Source organism: Microtus pennsylvanicus, chromosome 2 (assembly GCF_037038515.1).
Source record: "Microtus pennsylvanicus isolate mMicPen1 chromosome 2, mMicPen1.hap1, whole genome shotgun sequence".
NCBI lineage: Eukaryota > Metazoa > Chordata > Mammalia > Rodentia > Cricetidae > Microtus > Microtus pennsylvanicus.
The window spans coordinates 22,736,574-22,757,623 of NC_134580.1; the positions used below are offsets into that span (position 1 = coordinate 22,736,574).

The 21,050-nt window shown below is 41.6% G+C and overlaps 1 pseudogene; it reads right to left on the reverse strand.

Annotated features, from left to right (window-relative positions):
• Positions 1-3,051: 3,051 nt before the first annotated feature.
• On the reverse strand, positions 3,052-3,638 carry LOC142844730 (large ribosomal subunit protein uL22-like; annotated as a pseudogene).
• Positions 3,639-21,050: the final 17,412 nt, after the last annotated feature.

A 21,050-nucleotide genomic window follows, 5' to 3' on the forward strand; every position in this document is an offset into this window, starting at 1 on the left:
ACCAGCCAATCCCCAGCCTGCTTATAAAGATAATTGCAGGAAGGCAAATCTCTGCATTTACATAGGGGAGAGGAACAGGCCTGGCAGTGGGAAACTGTTCTGAACTAGGGAATTAATCCCCAAATATGTAACAGAAAGGGAATTGATCTACAGCGAAAAATCTACAGCAAAGGACAGACACTTATTCACAAAGCAGTCACACCAAGAAGCCTTGCCTTTTGGTTTAGCCTTTACCAGATCCCTTGGTTCTGATTAGTCACATGTGAAAAGATGGCTGAGCAATTACTGTAAAATGATGTGGCTTATACCACCTACTTGAGAAATAAAAGTCAGCGATGGTATTGGGTATGAGCTACCCGCGTCATCGGGACTCATGACAGGGTTATCCCGAACTCTGAAAGTCCTTCACTGCAGAATACAGGCATCTTAGGGAATACTCTTCTCAGCTTTTAGCTACAGCAAGATTTGAGTTAAAAAGAGAAAACTACAAATTTGATATTGTTATAAAATTTTATCCTGTGAAAAGCATCTTTCTTCCCATTCTTTACCAATCAGTTGAGTTTGGTTATGAACTATAAGTTTTTACTCTTTTTATTTATTTTTTTATTAAATAGCAACTCAACTATGATGACAGACACGTGTTCTATGAGAACAAGGTTTAACCAAATGTGTTCTTGCAAGGAATAGTCATGCCAAATGTGCTGTGAGTTTAAGCTTGATTAGCTTCCCTCACACTGAGTACAGTGAGTGGGGCCTCAAATGGAATCGGGTCATAATAAATGAGATTAAGGGTGGGTGGTAATGGGTGTTCAGAGCCACCTTCAAGGAGGAACACAAAAGCTGGGCAAGCCCAAGTCGGACCAAATTCCAGCATGGAGAGGAGCGTTGGGAATGGAATCCTGCCAACCATGGCACTAGTAGAAATTGTTAACTACTTGGGGACGAAAAAAAAAGCTTTCTCCAAGAGTGTAGCTCTTGGTAAATTGATGGTTCTCCAGTGGAAGACCACACCTACAGTATTGGGCAGCACAGATGGATCTTCAGGATTTAAAAAGAACAAAGCACAACGCTGGGGAGGAGGGACCTGGGAAGAGTTGGAAGAGGGTGAACAGGATCAAAGCATGTTGTACAAACTCTCAAAGAACTAATGGATGTTTTTTTGGTTTTGGCTTTTCTTTTATTTCTTAAGAGTTAGTAATACATATGAGTAAGTTTTTCTTTGAGGCTAGAATGCTCAAAAATAAGTAGAAAATCACGAAAGCAGCTCCCAGCAGATACCTTAGGGAAGAAAAGAAAGTCGTCTTCCTGGTGCTGTGCATGGCAAACTGATTCCACATGGCTTTGGGAGGGGTGAAGTGCCGGAGAGGCAGACCTTGGGTTGGCTTTGAGTCACAAGTTTATCAGGGCGTGCCTGAGGTCATTATTCCTGAGGTGACCATCTTGTAGCTAAGGACATACTACAGGCAAGCAGAGCCTGTCTTGTTCCATCTCCTCTCTGGGCCTCAGCCTGTGTCTACAGGTGTTTCTCTGTATTGAATCTCCCCGGGGAATCCTTGGCTTCACAGCAAAAGCCGGCTGAAGTGAAAGTGATTTGATTTGGATCCTATCACAGGCACTTTACCTCTTCTATTTCCGTGATAAGAGCAGATTGGAGTCGATTATTGTACTGGGAGGGGAGTTAATGTGATGTCGAGAAACACTGGGGAAGCTGGCACAGGCAGAGAGGGGTAGATAAAAAGTTAAGCGTAGATTGAAATCGCAGCCCCGGCTGATGCAGCCAGCAGAATAGCACCCACCCTCAGTCCGGAGAGCGGCATGCCAGGAGTCCAGATCACTTCCCTTATCGGTGCTGGTGATGGACAGAGAGCACAGTAGCTGCTCGGTCTAACTGAACCATCACCTCGCTCCTTCCGAGCCTTTGTGCTTACTCTAAAGCTCTGGCAGATGGAACAGCTTCTCATTCAATCCAGAGGCTGCAAGGCCCACAAACACCAGCAGCTTTCTAGTCTTTTCCCTAGGAGGGAAAAACATATCAGCTTAACCAACCTAGAGAAGATTTAAGGGAAGTCAGAGAAAGCAGAAATTATCTGGGGTTATTTTAGAAGAACTGCTTTATGTGTTTAACAAGAGAGACAGAAAACATTGAGAATTTTTGAACCATCTCTGTTATGGTACCAGGTACTGTCTGCAGAAATGTCTGTGTTTCATATTTGCCTGGAGTCCCAAACTCATGCATCAAGCATGAAAATAAATGACACCATCACTAGGTGGAAAACTATGACAGCAGATAAGAGACCACTAATAGCATAGAAAGACATTATTCTCCATGAGCCACAAAGTAAGCAAAATGAAAATATGATTTGACCTTTGGATTCTAATACCTATACCTACCTAGCCTTTGCATTACAATGGATTTTGCTATCACTAAAATGGATGGAAATAGAAAACACTATTCTGAGAGAGATACCCCAGACCCAAACATATGAATACGGTATATACTCACTCATTAGTGAATTAAGCCATAAACAACAACAACAACAACAACAAAACATTGAGCCTATAGTTCACCATCCTAGAGAAGCTAAGTAATAAGGTGAAGCCAAAGAAAAACAAAAATAGATCCCCCTGGAAACTGGAAGCAGACAAGATTGCCAGGCAAAAGTGGGAGCATGGGGGTGGGGTGGGGGGTGGGGAAAAAAAGACCTAGAATCCTTTCTTGGGAAGAAATTGAAATTAACGATCTGCTAATTGTATCATTTAAACTTGTTCCTTCATTTGGGAGTCAATTTTTCAAATTTCTTTATAGAGTGGTTAAGTCCATGCCTCCTAGAATCACATTTAAAAAGAACAATTTTATATAATTAAAAATTCTTGTTTTTATTTACATTTAAAATGCAAAAAACATAGCCATAAATTGCATGACATTATTGATGCAATATTAACTTTAATTGGACTTCTTGATGTGCACTCATTCTTTCAGTTAACATAAATTAATTAAATATGTTGTTATCTTTTTTTTTTACTTTTATCTGCATTTATTTCATGTTGAATTTATTCCTGTGCCAGAAGTTTTTGTTTCTTCAATTTCTTCTGGGATATCTTTTTCTTCTGTGCAACCTCCTTTTCTGACTTTGGAACAATCTGTTTTTTTTTTTTTCAGTGAGTATCATCTCAATGTGGCAGGGGGAGCTCATGTACGGGTTAATCCGGACGTGAACTCTGTAAATTCGTCGGCACATCTTATGTGCTGTGTTCACCTGGATGTGCTCAATGACCAGAGAGTCTACATCTAAACCCTTCAGTTCAGCATTGCTCTCTGTATTTTTAAGCATATGCAGCAAAAATTCTGCACTCTTTTTTGGCCACCGACCCTGTGTCTAGCCCCAGTGTTTGGCCTGGACGCACCTACCAACTCCACCATTGTAGCGTCGAAACGGCACACATTGCTTCTTCAAAGTGACATCTTTCAGATACTTGGTGGCTTTCCGGATATGGATCCCCTTGATGGCCTGGGCCGTTTCACGGGTGTTCTTACAGTGAACCCGAAGTTTTGATGGTCTCGATTTGCATGATTTTGTAGGGTTTTCTGGGTCAAGAGAGTAGCGAACCATCTTCACGGGTCACCTCTGGCCGCTTACAGGAAGAAGAGCTGTTGTTATCTTTTTTTAAAACTGTGTGAAAGAGAGAGACAGAGATAGAGCAATAGAGGGGAAGTGAAGGGAGAAAGGGAGGGAGGAAGAGAGAGGGAGGGTCTGTGTTGTGTATGTGGATATTAAAGAACAACTTTGTATAGTCGGTTCTCTTCTTCCACCTCTTTAGAGGTTCTGATGATCACGCGTGAGTCCCCAGACTCAGACAGTGGGCAGGCACCTGCGTCCACCGTGGCAACTTCCCAGTGCAAATGTGATCCTTTATGTTCATGTCAAAGCAGTGAAGCCATGGATTTACTAAATACAGCAGACTGAGATCAGCCTATTTAATTGTTGTCTTATAAATTTGTGACTAATTCTAAACGAGAACTAAGGCTTAATTATTTATTAAAGATAAACTGCTAAGACAAAAGGATGTAGAATTCACATTTGTCCCCTAAGTCCTTTTGCTCCCGTTTACCCCATTTGAAACAGCACCCTTTAATAGGGATACACCGTGTGCTGCAGAAAATGTGGTTTTTGGCTCTTAGTAGGCCACTAAATACAGAAACTCACCTAAATTGTAAGCCTTGGTCTGGCCAAACCAGGATATCAGCTCCAATATAATTGTGAGAAAAGCCAAGGTTACACAAGCAAAATATTTGACACCTGTAAAATCCCTGGTATATTCAAAATATTAAAGCTATAAAAATTACTACTAAAATCACGTTCATGGCTGAAGCATTGAGGTTTCTATTTCTGTCGTTAGCTATGGGTTCTGGACAAACCATCAAGATCTCCTGGCTTGCATTTCTCCATGAGTGATGGAGAATATGGACAAATGCCCAAATCATCATCTGCAGAATGTAGTGTTGAGGAATTAATGAGATAATATATATGAATATAAAATATGATCATTCATGTGCTATGACATGATACTAATTTTTCAGACAAAGAAACTAACAGCTGCAAGCTAAAGGGAAACTTTCTGTGTGCCCTCCTGCTAGCAAGTAGAGCTGGGACTTGAAACCAGAACCCCAGCTCCTGAACACAGGACCCAGTTCGTTCTGTGCCACAGCTGCAGCTCATAGAGCTCTCGAGAACTTTCTTTGCATAGGCCTAGATTAGTCCCAGAGCCTGGGATCAGATTAAAGCAAAACTAGAAGCAAAGAAACCTCAGCTGCTGAGGTGACAGTTTATAGGAACGAAGAACCGGGACAGTTACATACCAGCCTGTTTCTAATAACACACCCGCCTGCTACCGAATTCGACATTCGGGAGCCTGCTGGCTTCTCTTTCACCATTCATAGATGCTTGCCCAGATGCCACTCTTTTTCCTTCACAATGATGCACGCTTCTCTCCAGTTTCTGTCGCTGACACTCGGGCATGACAGAGAGCAAACAACCTGAGCCTGGTACATCTGAATTCTGCCAACCTGCCCTCGGGGCCTTGCTCCAGAGCTCTCACTTCTAAGATTCACGAGAAGCGGGATTATACAGGGGTCCTCTGAAGCCAGCTCACTCCAGCAGGAGAAGCAAGCTACGTACTTCTCTTCTTCAATTCCATGTTCAGGAATTTGATGTGGATAGCTGGAAACTGTTTCTTCTGGGTGTGTTTATGCCTCTGAAGTGAGCAGACCAATTCTTTTCCCAAGAGCACCAAGCTATCACACATGTGACAGCAGGGATCTGATCTGATGGAGGGACTCCTCCTGGCACCCTGCATGGTCTGACAAAAGGACTCAATATGCATTTTCTAGAAAATCGAAAGTCAGTCTCTTTTCTCCTCAGGGATCTGCTCGTCTCATTCCGCACAGTGCACACACTTCCTCTGCGGCCTGGCTTTCTGGACCTGTCTCATTCAGCTTTTCCCTCAACTGGAAGAACAAGTTCCACTAATACTGGGGCTGCCACCTCTGGGGCTGGCAGAACCTATGTTCACTTCCTGTTCCATGACTTAGCTCACACTTCCTCCCCTGTTGTGGAACAAGCCTTCTATAGACTGTGATGATGTATTACCCTCATTGGTTAGTAAAAAGCAAAACAAAACAAAAGCTGATTGGCCTATAGCAACAGAGACTAAAGCTAGGTGGGAAAGTCAAAGTTAAAATGCTAGGGGTGGAGATGGAGCGGTAGGTGGGAGGGCGGAGCCAACCCTTGAGGAAGAAGACATTCTAAAGGAATAAATTAAAGCCATAATTAATATAAGCCTCTGTGTGGTCATTTGAAAGCAGATGCCGGGGAGGGCAGGGAGAAGGAGCAGGCAATCGGAACAGAAAATGTCCATTTACACGCCCCCTAAAACCTCTCCCACAGACTTTCCAAATTCTACTGTTTCTCACAACCCACATCAAATTTGGCACCTTCCCCCAAATTGTCTATTATTCTAAGACCTTCAGAGACCCATGTAACTGGTTCATTCATTTAGGATTTAGTTATTTTGTAGCCTTCCGGGCCGTTCATTTTACTTCTGTGGCTTATCACAGGGTACCTGAAGACAATGTATGCATAGGTTTATCTCTATTTCAGACACAAGCGGTATAAATTAGGACCATGAAGTGCTTCCAGCCCGAGGATTCCCAAATGCTCCCCCAGAGTCTGGGGCAAACTTTCTTCTCATACGTCTCTTCAGTGCAGCTGGCGCTCAGTCCGTCCCCAGGCTGCTGCATGTGCATTGTATCATGATCAGCTTAAGGACCTCTGAGCTCCGCTCCTAGAACTTTTCATGGACAACCAGTCAAACTGCAGCCAAAGCCACCATGACGGAGTTTCTCAGGCTCTTAGTGCCCCCGGAATACAATACTTGTAGGAAAATCATATTTTCTATATTAAACCTTGAAAAAAAATAATATAAAAAACTTTGGATAGAGGAGCTATATTATAAGATATAAACCAACACAGATTTCCAAACTAATAATTGTTAAAACAAAACCAACATGTAGAGGGGCCATAAAATAAGCCTGTGTGTTTTAAATGCATGAATTTGGTAATAATTGTGCTCAGCATATACATTTGTATGTGCACATACGAATGTCTCCTCTGAGAACATGATTAGGCCGCCACTGAGTCTTTCTACATATTTTGTGGGTAAAATGACCTTTATTGATGAAATAATGGCAGTAGTTGAAATACAGTGGCTAATAAGATACTCTATATTTAAAATTAATGTTGGTAATTCAATAATTCCCCTACATCCATCCTCATAAATTCTTAGGTATATGCACACACACTGTAGGGTATGTGAGCTCCTCTGTCAGGCTGTCATAACAAAATTACTACTGATTGTCTCATAAAATCATCAAAATGTGTTTGTGTGGAGTTCTAGAGACTGAAGGATTCAGGGTCAAAGTCCCCAGAGGATCCATGTCTGCTGAGCTTGCCCTCTGCCTCTAGGAAGGCATCTAAGAGGTCAGAGAAGCTCAGAGAAACCAGAGCATCTATGTCTGCTGAGCCTGCCCTATGCCTCTAGGAAGGCATCTAAGAGGTCAGAAAAGCTCAGAGAAACTAGAGCACGTATGTTTGCTGAGCCTGCCCTCTGCCTCTAGGAAGGCATCTCTAGCCGTGTCCTCATCTGAAAGAAGGGAAAAAGGCAATCTCACAAGAGAGTGGGGAATGCCCTTCACCATCCATCCTTCATAAGACAAAAATCCCTTCAATGGAGGTTCATCCCTCCCAGTTTAATCACTCCCCCCAGAGGCTGGACCTCTTACAGTCTGTACCTGCTTACACAGTGGATTAAGTTCCCTCCTGAGTTCTGCAGGGACACAGTTAAATCGCAGCAATAAATGAGTACATATATATGTAAAAAGGGTTGACTAGGGCCTCGGCTATCCAAATGCTAAGAAATCCAAAAGTCTAGGGACAGACTCCTGAGAGAGAGAATACCCTGCCTGACTGAAGTGTGTTTCTACTCCATGCTCGACTTGCACCAGGTTTTTCCGCAGCGATACTGTTACAGTAACTCCTGGTTTAGTTGAACCTAAGCCATATGTTTTTCCATTTGCTTGGGGAAACTGGAGGCTGAGTAGAAGGTGATTGATGGGATGTGCTCCATGCTTGTGACGGGAGGTGCTCCATGCTTGTGACGGGAGGTGCTCCATGTTTGTGACGGGAGGTGCTCCATGCTTACAGATGGATACCAAAGTGCAAATGAGCCTTTCCGAAGGACCGCAAGTCACACGTTGCCATGAGAATTAAGCACTGTTTTCTGTGTGTCTCCACAGGCGAGGGAACTGGGAAGCTTGTTTCTAGTCTTTCCTAGACATCCATGCTTTAGTCTTTTTAGCTTCTACCCTTTGCTAAAATAAACTGAAACCACAGGCATAACTCGAACTAGAGAGTATTGGCTTGTCTAGCAGGACAAAGCATTTGATCACACAGGCTGTCTACTTGGCTAGGTGGGCTGTGGTCGTGGCAGTTCTGGAGGAATATACAACACAGTGCACTTACTCTAAATTTAACTGCGACTGAAAATTTGGTCATCTGAGAAATTAAGGGCCCAACTCGGGTACAGTGTGTGGCTTGTAACTAGACTCATTCAGCTCTCAGAAAATAGGATACCATTTGAAGAGCCAATGATCAAGTAGTTATATTCAGGTCGCTAAGAAAACCCAAAGATACAAGGATGGATAAAATATTTGTTTCTGATGGGGCTGGAGAGATGCTCAGTGGTGAAGGGCATTTTCTGCTTTGTAGGGGACCCAGGTTTAGTTCCTAGCACCTATATGGCCACTCACAACCATCTGTAACTCCAATTCGATGGGGTCTGATGTCATTTTCTGGCCTCCATGGCTACTGAACCCTTGTGGTACACATATATACCTATGGGTGAATTCTCACACATATAAAATAAAAATAATGAATTTTCAAAACACTCAGTTTCTGCTCTCATATGTCATACAAAGATGATGGAGGAGGGTCATCTGTCTATGTGTTACTTTCATTGGTTAATAAAGAAACTGCCTTGGCTTCTGATAGGGCAGAATTTAGATAGGCAGAGTAGACCGAACAGAATGCTGGGGGGAAGAAGGCAATGAGGCAGACACTATAGCTCTCCTCTCCAAGATGGACACAGGTTAAGATCTTTTCTGATAAGCCACCATCTCGTGGTAATACACAGATTATTAGAAATGGGTTAATCAAGATGTGAGAGTTAGCCAGAGAGAGGCTAGAGCTAATGGGCCAAGCAGTGTTTAAATACAGAATATAGTTTCCATGTAATTATTTCAGGGCATAAGCTAGCCAGGCAGCCAGGCAGCTGGGAGCCGGGGCGGCAGGAACGCAGCCCACTGCTCCCACTACACAGAGAGAGGATAGCATGCTACCACTGACAGCAAAACAAAGCAAACAAAAACAGACAAACAAATCTCACTCTAAAGTCTGAAATCCTACAGGCAACTTTTACTTAGACCAAAGCAGCAAACTCATTCTCATTTACACAGAGGAAGAACATTCAGGAACACATGACCATCGGTTGGAGCATTTGACTGCCAGCTTTTAGTGCCTAAGTCCTAGGGTATACGAAGTATGAGCAGTAAAGACAGCATCTACTTGTACAGGTTTTAAGAAGCTACAATGGAGCCGGGCGTTGGTGGCACACGCCTTTAATCCCAGCACTCAGGAGGCAGAGGCAGGCGGATTTCTGTGAGTTCGAGGCCAGCCTGGTCTACAAGAGCTAGTTCCAGGACAGGAACCAAAAGCTACGGAGAAACCCTGTCTCGAAAATCAAAAAAAGAAGAAGAAGAAGAAGAAGAAGAAGAAGAAGAAGAAGAAGAAGAAGAAGAAGAAGAAGAAGAAGAAGAAGAAGAAGATACAATGGGTCTGCCTCTGGAAATGCTCAGTAGAAAGCCTGGTACCCTCTGAGCTCCAGATCCCATCTATTCAGATCTCAGCAAACGCCCTTTTCTTTCTGTCTTCTTCATCATTCGAAGCACTCCTCATACATGGGAGACACTGTTGTTTGCTTTTATCTGAGGCTAAGAAACAAAGAGGATAAGGATCTGTCCCACCCACACTGCTCTTCTTCCCTCCCCATAGGCAGCATTACTGTTCCGGGGAAGGTGTGGTTCACACACATTAACATTATAGAAAGAGCCAACTACAAACTTGCTAGCACGTGAAAAAAAGTCAGCTGACCCTGCCGACGATGGTGTGGGGAAAAGGGCTTCATTTACAATCCAAGTTCAGTTCGCCTCAACCAAACCAGACAACTTCAGAAGAAACTAGAAATGGCCGCAGCTCACAAACAACACAAATTAAAATGTTCGCTTAGCCTCACGGGTTAAGTGTTCTGCAGCCCAGGTGGATGACAGAAGAAAGGGAAGCCCGACGTGTGGTGACACTAGCTATCCTGGGCACATGGTGCATACGTGCCCCCTGTGCCACCATGCTCATGTGACATCAGAGGACAACCCGGAGGAGTGTGCTCTTACTATGGGTCCTGGGAACGGAACTCCCATCTAAAGTCTTCACCAGAAGTACTCTTCCATGCCAACCCATTTTGGGGGCCCATGAGTACCAATTTGAAAAAAACACAATTTCGTAGTGTTTAGACATTCTTCTTTAACAGGATTCAGAGGGGTGCTTCTGAGTGTGACTGGTGACTGGGCTTGAAGTCACAAAGACTCCCTGTGTGCCCCCAGTGTTTATTGATATCTGTTCCCTCACCTTCTTACTAGCCTCCCCCACCATACACACGCACACATGCATGCACGCGCGCGTACACACACCCACACACCCACCATGGCTTAGCCTCTCTGTGTAAACATTCCCAGTTGCCTTTCTTCCTCAGTACTCTTCCTTCTCCCTGTAATTTCCTCTGCCATTCTACTCCCCTTCCTAAGCCATCAGGACTTAAAAAATTAACCTGCTGTGTTGTCTCTAATTTTCCAATTTACATTTTCTCCTCCAGCCTCAGCAATCTGTTTCCAACCACACCATTCCACTCAAAGTGCTTTCAGGAAGTTCACCAGTAGATTCCAAATTGCCAGATGCAACAGGAATGTTTTAGGCTATGTGGTCCTGGACTTTTCCGCGTCCTTGGGGCCACTGACAGACACACTCTGTGTCTGGAAAGCCTGTAGCCTTGACTATGATCTTTTTTGACTGTCATCACGCTTCTACCCTCTGATTCCTTCTTATTCTAGTTCCTATCTTGCCTGAATGCATCCAAGGAGATTCCAGACTACAGATGAGCGCAGTCTCAAAAAGCTAACAGCCTTGCAGAAAAAAAAAAGAAAAACTAAAGAAATTTACTTTTAGATTGTTTGATTCTATTTTAAATCAAGTCCCTGTTCAATTTTAATGTGTCTAGTATTTTTATTTAGTGAAGTATTTTGTGCTCCCATGTGCTAAAGTGTTACATTTTATTGTTTAGTTGGTATCTCCCATTTTATTGTTAGGGTGCTGACTGCCAAAACTTTAAAAAGCCGAAAAATAAAACTGGAAATTCTGACTTGACAAATTAGCCTGGATCTGAATTAAATAAAATTGCTGCCAACACTCTCTCCACAGTCGGAAGCATTTTCTGTCAGTTTAAATACATCGTGAGTTATATTGTCTACCATAATATAAGCATTCTGAGAAAAAGAGATGAACATTTCACACTCTGCCGTACTTATCTTTTGAGAACATATGAAATACCTTTTTGCTTTCAAAGAACGAAAAACAGTGGAAAGGTTAATAAGATGTATGCTACACTCTCTAGCCCTTCAAAAGTAGCCCTGCTAAAACCATAGCATCAACCTTACACACAACCCAGGCTCTTCCTAGATGCCCTTCACAATTGGGCCTTTCTGTAAGGAAAACAAGAACTTAATTGTAATCCCCACCTAACAGCCCGGAGCCCTTCCCGGATAGTCACTTTGAACTGACTTAAACTGCATATAAATGCTCAAGTCAACAATTAAAGGGGGTACGTAGAACATGGACCCAGGGGACTGACTCAGAGGAGAGAAGATGAAGACTTTTCTAAGTATCTGATAGTGATTAAACAGTTGGCCTGGCAGTTCTTGCATTTGTCAATCACTTGTTTTGGATTAGAAAAGCAATGTGGATTGTACGCCTTAAAGTCAAAATACCTCAGAGGAGCAGATGGCCCGCGCAAATAACCACCTATAAACTTAATATATATGATTCTAGTGAGGGCCCTGAAAGCAGTATTTGCAATCAAGTTTAAGCAAACTTACAAAATGGAAAAATATGTCCTGTGTTCACCCAAACAAATCATTTCAGCTATTTGTCTATAGATTATAGGCTCTCTGATGGACCGTTATTGACGCATGTCACAAATTAGAGCCGCCTGATTCACAGGCTGGCCGGCCCACCACATAGTTAGAAAACATCTTACCCCACAATTTAACATTGTAAGATCTTCCTACAGCTTAAAAACATTATCTAATAAAAATGGTAAATGTTTAATTTATCTTTGAACGTGTATACAATGTGTGTGTGTGTGTGAGAGAGAGAGAGAGAGAGCAAGAGAGAGAGAGAGAGAGAGAGAGAGAGAGAGAGAGAGAGAGAGAGAGAGAGGAGAGAGAGAGAGCAAGAGAAAGAGGGGGGAGGGAGAGAGAGCATTTATGTGTGTCAATCCGGGTACATGTGCAAGTCCAAGGACAACCTCCAGTGTTGTTCCCACCCCCCCCCTTTGTTTGACTCAAGGTCCCTTTGTTGTTTCTGTTGCAAATGCCAGGCTAGTTGGCACAGAGCAGCCGTGGCTTCTCTGGCTTTTGTCTCATCTCCCGTCAGCAGCTCCGTGTTGACACATGCTACAACATCTGGCTTTTATGGAAGTTTGAGAGATTGGAACTCAAGTCCTCAATATGTACAGCACAGCAAACTTTGCTCCCCACTGAGCCATATACTCAGGTCTCCGCATTACAATTTTTATGCGGTTTGCTTTATCTCTAATCCAAAAAACAATCTTTTCGTCAAGGAATATAACTGGGTCAAGGCAGGGTTCCATGTAGGAAAACTCAGTTCATGAGGCATCGTCGCTGAAAGACACAACTTGGATTTTTTTAAGTCAATTTTCATGTTTTCGAGGATACGAGTTGCTAAATTAAAACAGAATGTGTAACTCTTTTATTACATTCCAACATAAAGTAAAAGTCATTGTCATGAAGAATTCTCTTTTCCTGTGTAACATGCCTAGCTGACGCTCAGCTCACGGTAAATGGAAAGAAGGGTCAGAAACTCACAGACACATGCATGCTACCCCCCACTCCCCCCACCCCGTGTAACCCACTTGAGTTCAGATGAAGTGAAGAGTGTTGAGAAAATGCTTGTGGCTTCTTCAAAGGGTCTTCATTCATACTCGAGGGATAAAGACGTCGTAAAGGATGCTGTAATGCCGAGCATAATCTGATTGAGGTAAACGAGCATTTTCAGGAGGTGTTTTGATGTCTGTTTCCCATTAACGACAGAACAAAGCCAAGGAACAGCTCTTGCCCCTGCCTCCCACGCACCTCAGCTCACCCCTGTCAATCTCCCCCGCAACAGATCTTCCTACTAAGTGGCATGAACAGAGAGCTCTGCCATGCATGTAACCTTAGCTTGGGGCAAAGAAAAAGAAAAATCTTTCTGAAAACCTAGAAGGATCAGGGGGAAAAAAATGGATAAGGCAGGAAAGAAATTGAATCATGGCGTCATTTGCTCACCCCTGGTCTGGACTTATTTCTATTCTAGATTTCTTGTCTGGCTTTTACCAAAATATAGCATGGTCTGAATTTATCTTGGGTTCTCTTTCAGCCCACATATTCTCTTCCCAGTAATGGAGCACAGCACCCTTGGAGGCAAATCCCTGTTTCCTATTAAATTTGACTAAGTTTTCAGTGTCATCTGGCCCTTTCAACGTGGCTAAGTTGAAGTAATTGTAATAAATCCCCTCTAATAAGGACAGATATAAAAGCCTAAAGCCACCCACATCCCCCAGGAAAATAAATGCATTTTGCAATAATTTGGCCTAGAGAAAGGTAATGTTTCTATTCACATACACCAAAAAAGGGGGGACATTTTGAGACTAGATGAAGCCTGAAAACTCTTGCATTCCGACTAGAACTTGTGTTTTCTTTGTGTACCTCCCAGGGCAGCGTGCTGCACAGAGTCAAAGGCCAGAGTGTGACTTGTTCTCCGTGTTCCCAGGGATATGTAACTTAACCTTCATAAGTCTTGGGCTCACTGATTGTGAGTTTTGTGAAAATGTCTAACTCATCACTGACCTTGTTATAAACATGAAAAGTGTCATGAAACAAAAGGTCTCCTTTGCTGTTAGCTTGGTTCTGTCAAAAGCCCTACCCTTTTCCTCAGCTCAATCTGGCAGTCAGGACACTTTGTCATTGCTGCTTTGTCCTAACCAGTGACCAAAGTCTTTTCTCCTACACTGAAAAAAAAATGTCCACATCTTTAACTCTTTACAGTTGATAGCATTTTCCTAATGAAGTACAAGCGATAGATTCTTTATCGTTAATAACCAGGCAAGAAGAAACGAAAGCGAGACTTTGGCGTGTCGCCAGGCTGTAATCATTGGCTTTTGTGAAAAGAAGACAGTTGAATTAAAAAAAATATATATTGTCCATATGCCAAGCAGGCAGCGAAGAAACGAAAGTGTCATGACATAACTGGCAGCCGTGGGAAAGAAGGAAGAGACAGACGACCGTCTACTTCCCAGAGATGCTGTATAGAAGACTCCAGTAACGTGAAAGGGAAGCTAGCAATGCCCCAAAGTATTAAAGGTGGGATCAGGAATAGTGACCAAACCTCAGCAGTAGCCCACGGTTACCACCGTTGGCATTCAGCTGCCATGAAGAACAAGGGTTACAAACAACTTCTACAGCAACAGTTACTGATAATATGTATTAATGCTCTATTTTAAATTATCTGAAAATCATTTCCATGTTCATTTTATTTTTTTACTTTTTATTATTTTTTAAAGAAAACAGACTATCTTTTTTTTTCCTTTTATATACCAAACCCAGTTCCCACTCCTATTCCCTCCACCTATCCACCCCCACCCCACTCCCCATCCTCTCCTCAGAGATGAGAAGGCACATTGCTTTGGGGAAGGTCCAAGGTCCTCCCTACTCTATCTAGGCTGGGCAAGGTATCCATTCAAAGAGAAGAGGTTCCAAAAAAGCAGTAGAGATAAATTCTGGTGCCACTGCCAGTGGCCCCACAGTCTGCTCAACCATACAACTGTCACCCACATTCAGAGGGACTAGTTTAGACTTAAGCTGTTTTCTTCCCTGTCCAGCTGGAGTTGGTGGTGAGCTCCCATTAGCTCAGGTAGACTGTTTCACTGCATGTCCCCATCATGATCTTGACCTCTTTGCTCCTATTCTCACTTCCCCCACTCTTACTGAACTTTGGGAGGTCAGTCCAGTGCTCCAGTGCAGGTCTCTGCCACTGTTTCAGTTTAAGATATTCATCTGTCTGTCTACAGTGCAAGGCCAGTTTGAGCCCTCTCTTCTCTGTTGTTTAGGGTCTTAACTGGGGTTATCCTTGTGGATTCCTGGGAATTTCTCTAGTTCTGGGTCTATTGCTAGCTTCCTTCATGGCTCCTTCAATCAAGATATCTCTTTCCTTACTCTCATCTCTGTCCTTCCTCCAACTCGACTACCCCATTCCCTCAAGTTCTCCTCCCCCTCTCCCTTTGTTCTCTCTTCTTCCCCTTCTGCCCTCCCTTCTCCCCCAACCCCAGTGCTCCCAATTTTATCAGGCAGTCTTGTCTATTTCCCCTTTCCAGGTGGATCTATGTATGTTTTTCTTAGAGTTTACCTTGTTACTTAGCCTCTCTAGGATTATGAACTATAGGTTCAATATCCTTTGCTTTACAGCTAGTGTCTACTCAGGAGTGAGTACATACCATGTTTATCTTTCTGGGTCTGGGTTACCTCACTCAGGATTGTGTTTTCTAGTTCTATCCATTTGGATGCAAATTTCAAGATGTCATTGTTTTTTATTGGCTGGGTATTACTCTAATATGTAAATGTGCCACATTTTCTTTACCCATTCTACAGTTCAGAGGCTGCTATGTTGTCTCCAGGTTCTGGTTATTTGCTGCTATGAACATGGTTGAACAAATGTCCTTGTAGTTTGATTGAGCATCTTTTGGGTATGTGCCCAAGAGTGGTATTGCTGGGTTTTGAGGTAGGTTGATTCCCAATTTTCTGAAAAACCACCATACTGATTTCCAAAGTGGTTGTACAAGTTTCATGAAGCAATGAAGGAATGTTCCCCTTACTCCACATCCTCTCAAGCATAAGCTATCATTGGTGTTTTTGATCTTAGCCATTCTGACTGATGTAAGATGGTATCTCAGGGTTGTTTTGATTTGCATTTCCATGATGGCTAAGGGTGTTAAACATTTCCTTAAATGTCTTTCAGCAATTTGAAATTCTTCTGTTGAGAATTCTCTGTTTAGTTTCTGTACCCCATTTTTAATTGGGTTATTTGGAATTTTGATGTCTAATTTCTTTAGTTCTTTATATATTTTGGAAATCAGTTCTTTGTTTGATGTGGGGTTGGTGAAGATATTTTCCATTCAGTAGGCTGCCTTTTTGTCTTACTATGTTCTTTGCTTTACAAAAGCCCCTCAGTTTCAGGGGTCCCACTTATTTATTGTTGTTCTCGGTGTCTGTGCTACTGGGGTTATATGTAGGAAGTGGTCTCCTGTGTCCATGTATTGCAGGCTACTTCCCACTTTCTCTTCTATCAAGTTCAGTGTGGTTAGATTTACATTGAGGTCTTTAATCCATTTGGACTTCAGTTTTGTGCATGGGGATAGATGTGGATTTATTTTCATTCTTCTACAGATTGACATCCAGTTATGCCAGCACCATTGGTTGAAGAGGATTTCTTTTTTCCATTGTATAATTTTAGCTTCTTTGACAAAAATCAGGTGTTCATAGGTGTGTGGATTAATATCCAAGTCTTCAATTCCATTCCATTGGTCAACCTCTCTGTTTCTATGCCAATACCAAGCTGGTTTTGTTAGTATAGCTCTATAATAGAGCTTGATGTCAGGGATGGTGATGCCTTCGGAAGTTCCTTTATTGTACAGAATTGTTTTGGTTATCCTGGTTTTTTGCTTTTCCATATGAAGTTGATTATTTTCTTTCAAGGTTTGTAAAGAATTATGTTGGGATTTTGTTAGAGACTGAATTGAATCTATAGATTGCTTTTGGTAGCATTGCTGTTTTTATTATGTTGCTCCTACCTAACCAAGAGAATGGGAGATCTTTCAATTTTCTAGTATCTGTTTTAATTTCTTTCTTAAAAGACTTAAAGTTCCTGTCGAACATGTCTTTCACTTCTTTGATTGGTGTTTCCCCAAGATATTTTATGTTATGTGTGGCTATTGTGAAGGGTAATGTTTCTCTGATTTCTTTCTCAGCTTCTTTATCATTTATATAGGAAGGCTACTAATTTTTTTTAGTTGATCTTGTATCCTGCCACATTACTAAAGATATTTATCACTTGTAGAAGTTCCCTAGTAGAGCTTTTTGGGTCACTTATGTATACTACCATATCATCTGCAAATAACAAAAGTTTGACTTTTTCCTTTCCAGTTTGAATTACCTTGATCTCCTTTTGCTGTCTTATTCCTCTAGCCAGAACTTCAAGAACTTTGTTGAATAGATATGAAGAGAATGGACAGCCTTGTCTTGTTCCTGATTTTAGTGAAATGGCTTTGAGTTTCTCTCCATTTAATTTGATGTTGGCTGACAGCTTGCTGTATATTGATTTTATTATGTTTAGATATGTTCCTTTTATCCCTGATCTCTCTAAGACCTTTATCATGAAGGGGTGTTGAATTTTGTCAAATGCTTTTTTTAGCATCTAATGAGATGGTCATATAGTTTTTTCATTCCGTTTATTTATATGTTGGATTACATTGATAGATTTTCATATGTTGAACCATCCCTGCATCTTTGGGATGAAGGTGACTTGATAATGGTGGGTGATTTTTTGTGTGTGTGTGTTCTTGGATTCGGTTTGCCAGTATTTTATTGAGTGTTTTTGCATTCACGTTCATGAATGAGATTGGTCTGTAATTCTTTCTTGGTTGAGTCTTTGTGTGGTTTTGGTATCAGGGTAACTGTAGCCTTATAAAAAGAGTTTCACAATGTTTCTTCTGTTTCTATTATGTGTAACACTTTCAGGAATATAGGTATTAGCTCTTCTTTAAAGTTCTGGTAGAATTCTGCACTGAAACCATCCAGCCCTGGGCTTTTTTTTTTTTTTTTTTTTAGTTGGGAGGCTTTTGATGACAGCTTCTAATTCTTTGCAGGTCTATTTAAATTGTCTACCTGGTCTTGATTCAATTTTGGTATGTGGTACCTATCCAAAAAAATTGTCCATTTCTTTTACATTTTCCAATTTTGTGGAGTACAGGTTTTTGTAATATGATGTAATGATTCTCTGGATTTCCTCAGTGTCTGTTGTTATGTCCCCCTTTTCATTTCTGATTTTGTTAATTTAGATGTTCTCTCTCTGCCTCTTGATTTGTTTGGATAAGGGTTTGTCTATTTTGTTGATTTTCTGAAAGAAACCGCTCTTTGTTTTATTGATTGTTTGTATTGTTTTCTTTGTTTCTATTTTATTGATTTCAGCCCTCAATTTGATTGTTTCCTCTCTTCTACTCCTCCTGAGTGAGTCTGCTTCTTTTTGTTCTAGAGCTTTCAGTGTTCTGTTAAGTCACCAGTGTGAGCTTTCTCCACTTTCTTTATGTAGACACTTAGTGCTATGAACTTTCCTCTTAGCACTGCCTCCATTGTGTCCCATGGGTTTGGTTACATTGTGCCTTCATTTTTATTGAATTCTAGAAAGTCTTTAGTTTCTTTATTTCTCCATTGACCCTGGGATGGTTCAATGGAGCACTATTTAATTTCCATGTGTTGGTGGGCTTTCTGAAATTAGTGTTGTTGTTGAACTCTAATTTTACACCATGGTGATCTGATAATATACAGGGGGTTACTCCAATTTTTTGTATCTGTTGAGATTTGCTTTGTTACCAAGTATGTGGTCAATTGTAGAGAAGGTTCCATAAAAAAAAAAAGAAAAGAAAAAAAGAAACCCATCCCCAGTGTAAAAAAGAAAGAAGAAAAGAAAAGAAAAAAAGAGAAGGTTCCATGAGGGACTGGGAAGAAGGTATATTCTTTTGTGTTTGGGTGGAATGTTCTGTAAATGTCTATTAATTCCATTTGAGTCATGATATCTCTGAGTTCTCTTATTTCTCTGTTAGGATTCTGTCTGGCTAACCTGTCCTTTGCGGGGAGTAGGATGTTGAAGTTTCCTACTATTAGTGTGTGAGGTTTGATTTGCGATTTAAGCTTTCATAATGTTTCTTTTACATATGTGGGTGATCTTTTATTTGGGGCATAGATGTTAAAAATTGAGACTTCATCTTGATGGATTGTTCCTGTTATGAGTAAAAGTATCTTTCTCCATCTATGTGGTTTTGGAGCCTGTCCTGGAACTAGCTCTTGTAGACCAGGCTGGTCTCGAACTCACAGAGATCCACCTGCCTCTGCCTCCCAAGTACTGGGATTAAAGGCGTGCGCCACCACCACCTGGCAGATAGGTACGTTTTAAATCTGGTTTTGTCATGGAATATCTTGTATAGTAGTCATGGTCTCTTAGTGTCTGCAGCACCTCTGCCCAGGACCTTCTGGCTTTCATGGTGTCCATTGAGAAGTCAGGTGTAGTTCTGATAGGTCTACCTTTATATGTTACTTGACCTTTTTCCTTTGAAGTTCTTGATATTCTTTCTTTATTCTTTATGCTTTGTGTTTTGATTATTATATGGTGAGGGGACTGTTTTGCTTGATATACTCTATTGGTGTTCCATAAGCATCTTGTACTTCATAGGGATATCCTTCTTTAGGTTGGGAAGTTTTTCTTCTATGATTTTGTTGAATATATTTCCTGTGCCTTTGAGCTGGAGTTCTTTATTAATTTTAGATTTGGTCTTTTTATGATATCCCAGATTTCCTGGGTGTTTTGTTTAATAATTTGTTGGATTTAATGTTTTCTTTGACCAATGAATTGATTTCCTCTATAGTATCTTCAGTCCCTGAGATTCTCTCTTCCATCTCTTGTATTCTGTTGGTTATGCTTCCCTCTGTAGTTCCCATTTGTTTACCCAAATTTTCCACATCCAGAATTCCCTCAGTTTGTGTTTTCTCTATTGCTTCTATTTCAGATTTCAAAACTTCAAATCTTGAACTATTTGCTTCACTTGTTTGGTTGTTTTTTTTTATTGGTTTTATTGGGTTTCTTTGATAGATTTATTAATTTCTTCCAATTTTTTGTTTCTCTTTTCTTCCATTTCTTTAAGAGAGTTTTTCATTTCTTCTTGAAAGGTCTCCATCATGTTCATAAAGTTATATTTAAGATCAATTTCTTCTGCTTCTTCTGAGTTAGGATGATCAAGTCTTCCTGTCGTATGACCACTGGGTTCTTATGTTACCATGTTGCTTTTTAGGTTTTTGGATGAATTCTTGCATTAGAGCCTACCCATCTCTTCCTTCAGTGTCTTGGTGTGTTGGTCCAATCCTTGCAGTGATTGTCTGTGTCTTGGGAACTGTTCTTGATCTGCTATTTACTGTCACTGTCTGTGTCTCAGGGGTTTTAGAAACTCTACTGCTGGGTAGCTAGAGAAGCCAAGACAGGTGGGAGAGGTACCTGGGGTTTTGCCCCAGTATGGAGGGCCTAGAGAGTGGGGTATCCTGCCTGGTGGCTGGTCACTCACCCCTTGGTCCTTTCTGTGTAATAGTAGGCTGTGTTTCAGAGTTCCACTGAGGTTGCAGAGGGTTACAAGAGTTTGGGGGTGGGGTAGGACTTGTAGCTTCCAGGCTCTGATGGTCGGGATGGGCATAATGGATCAGCCTACCTCTCCACATTCATTTTAAATCTGAATGTCAGTTTCTTTGGCAATCACAGAGCAAAATGACTGGTGAGCTAAAAAGCCTTAGGATATACTCAGCCTTAGTTAATGCTCAGCCATAGAGAAACAACCAAACAGTTCCTGGCCATCTTGTTTAAGCATCATGATAGTTCTTCTCCTTTTTTTGTCCCAGTTTACCACTTGTGCCAATGTACTTCTGGATGTTTGACCATGGTGTTTCCTTTGAGCAGGATTTTCTTTCTTTTTTTTTGTATCTTCATCAGTTTCTCATTTTGTTTCACTGCCTCTCCAATGTTTTTTTATTTATTTTATTAAGAAATGCTCTATAATACAATCTTTTTTCATTTTACATAGCTATCCCCATTCTCACTCACTCCCCTCCTCCCACATCCTCCACCTTCCCCCACCCCACCTCCCATCCACTCCTCAGACGGGGTAAGGCTTCCCGTAGGGAGTCAAAAAAGTCTGACACTTGTCTTCTAGGCGAGACCAAAGCCCTCCCCCCTATATCTAGG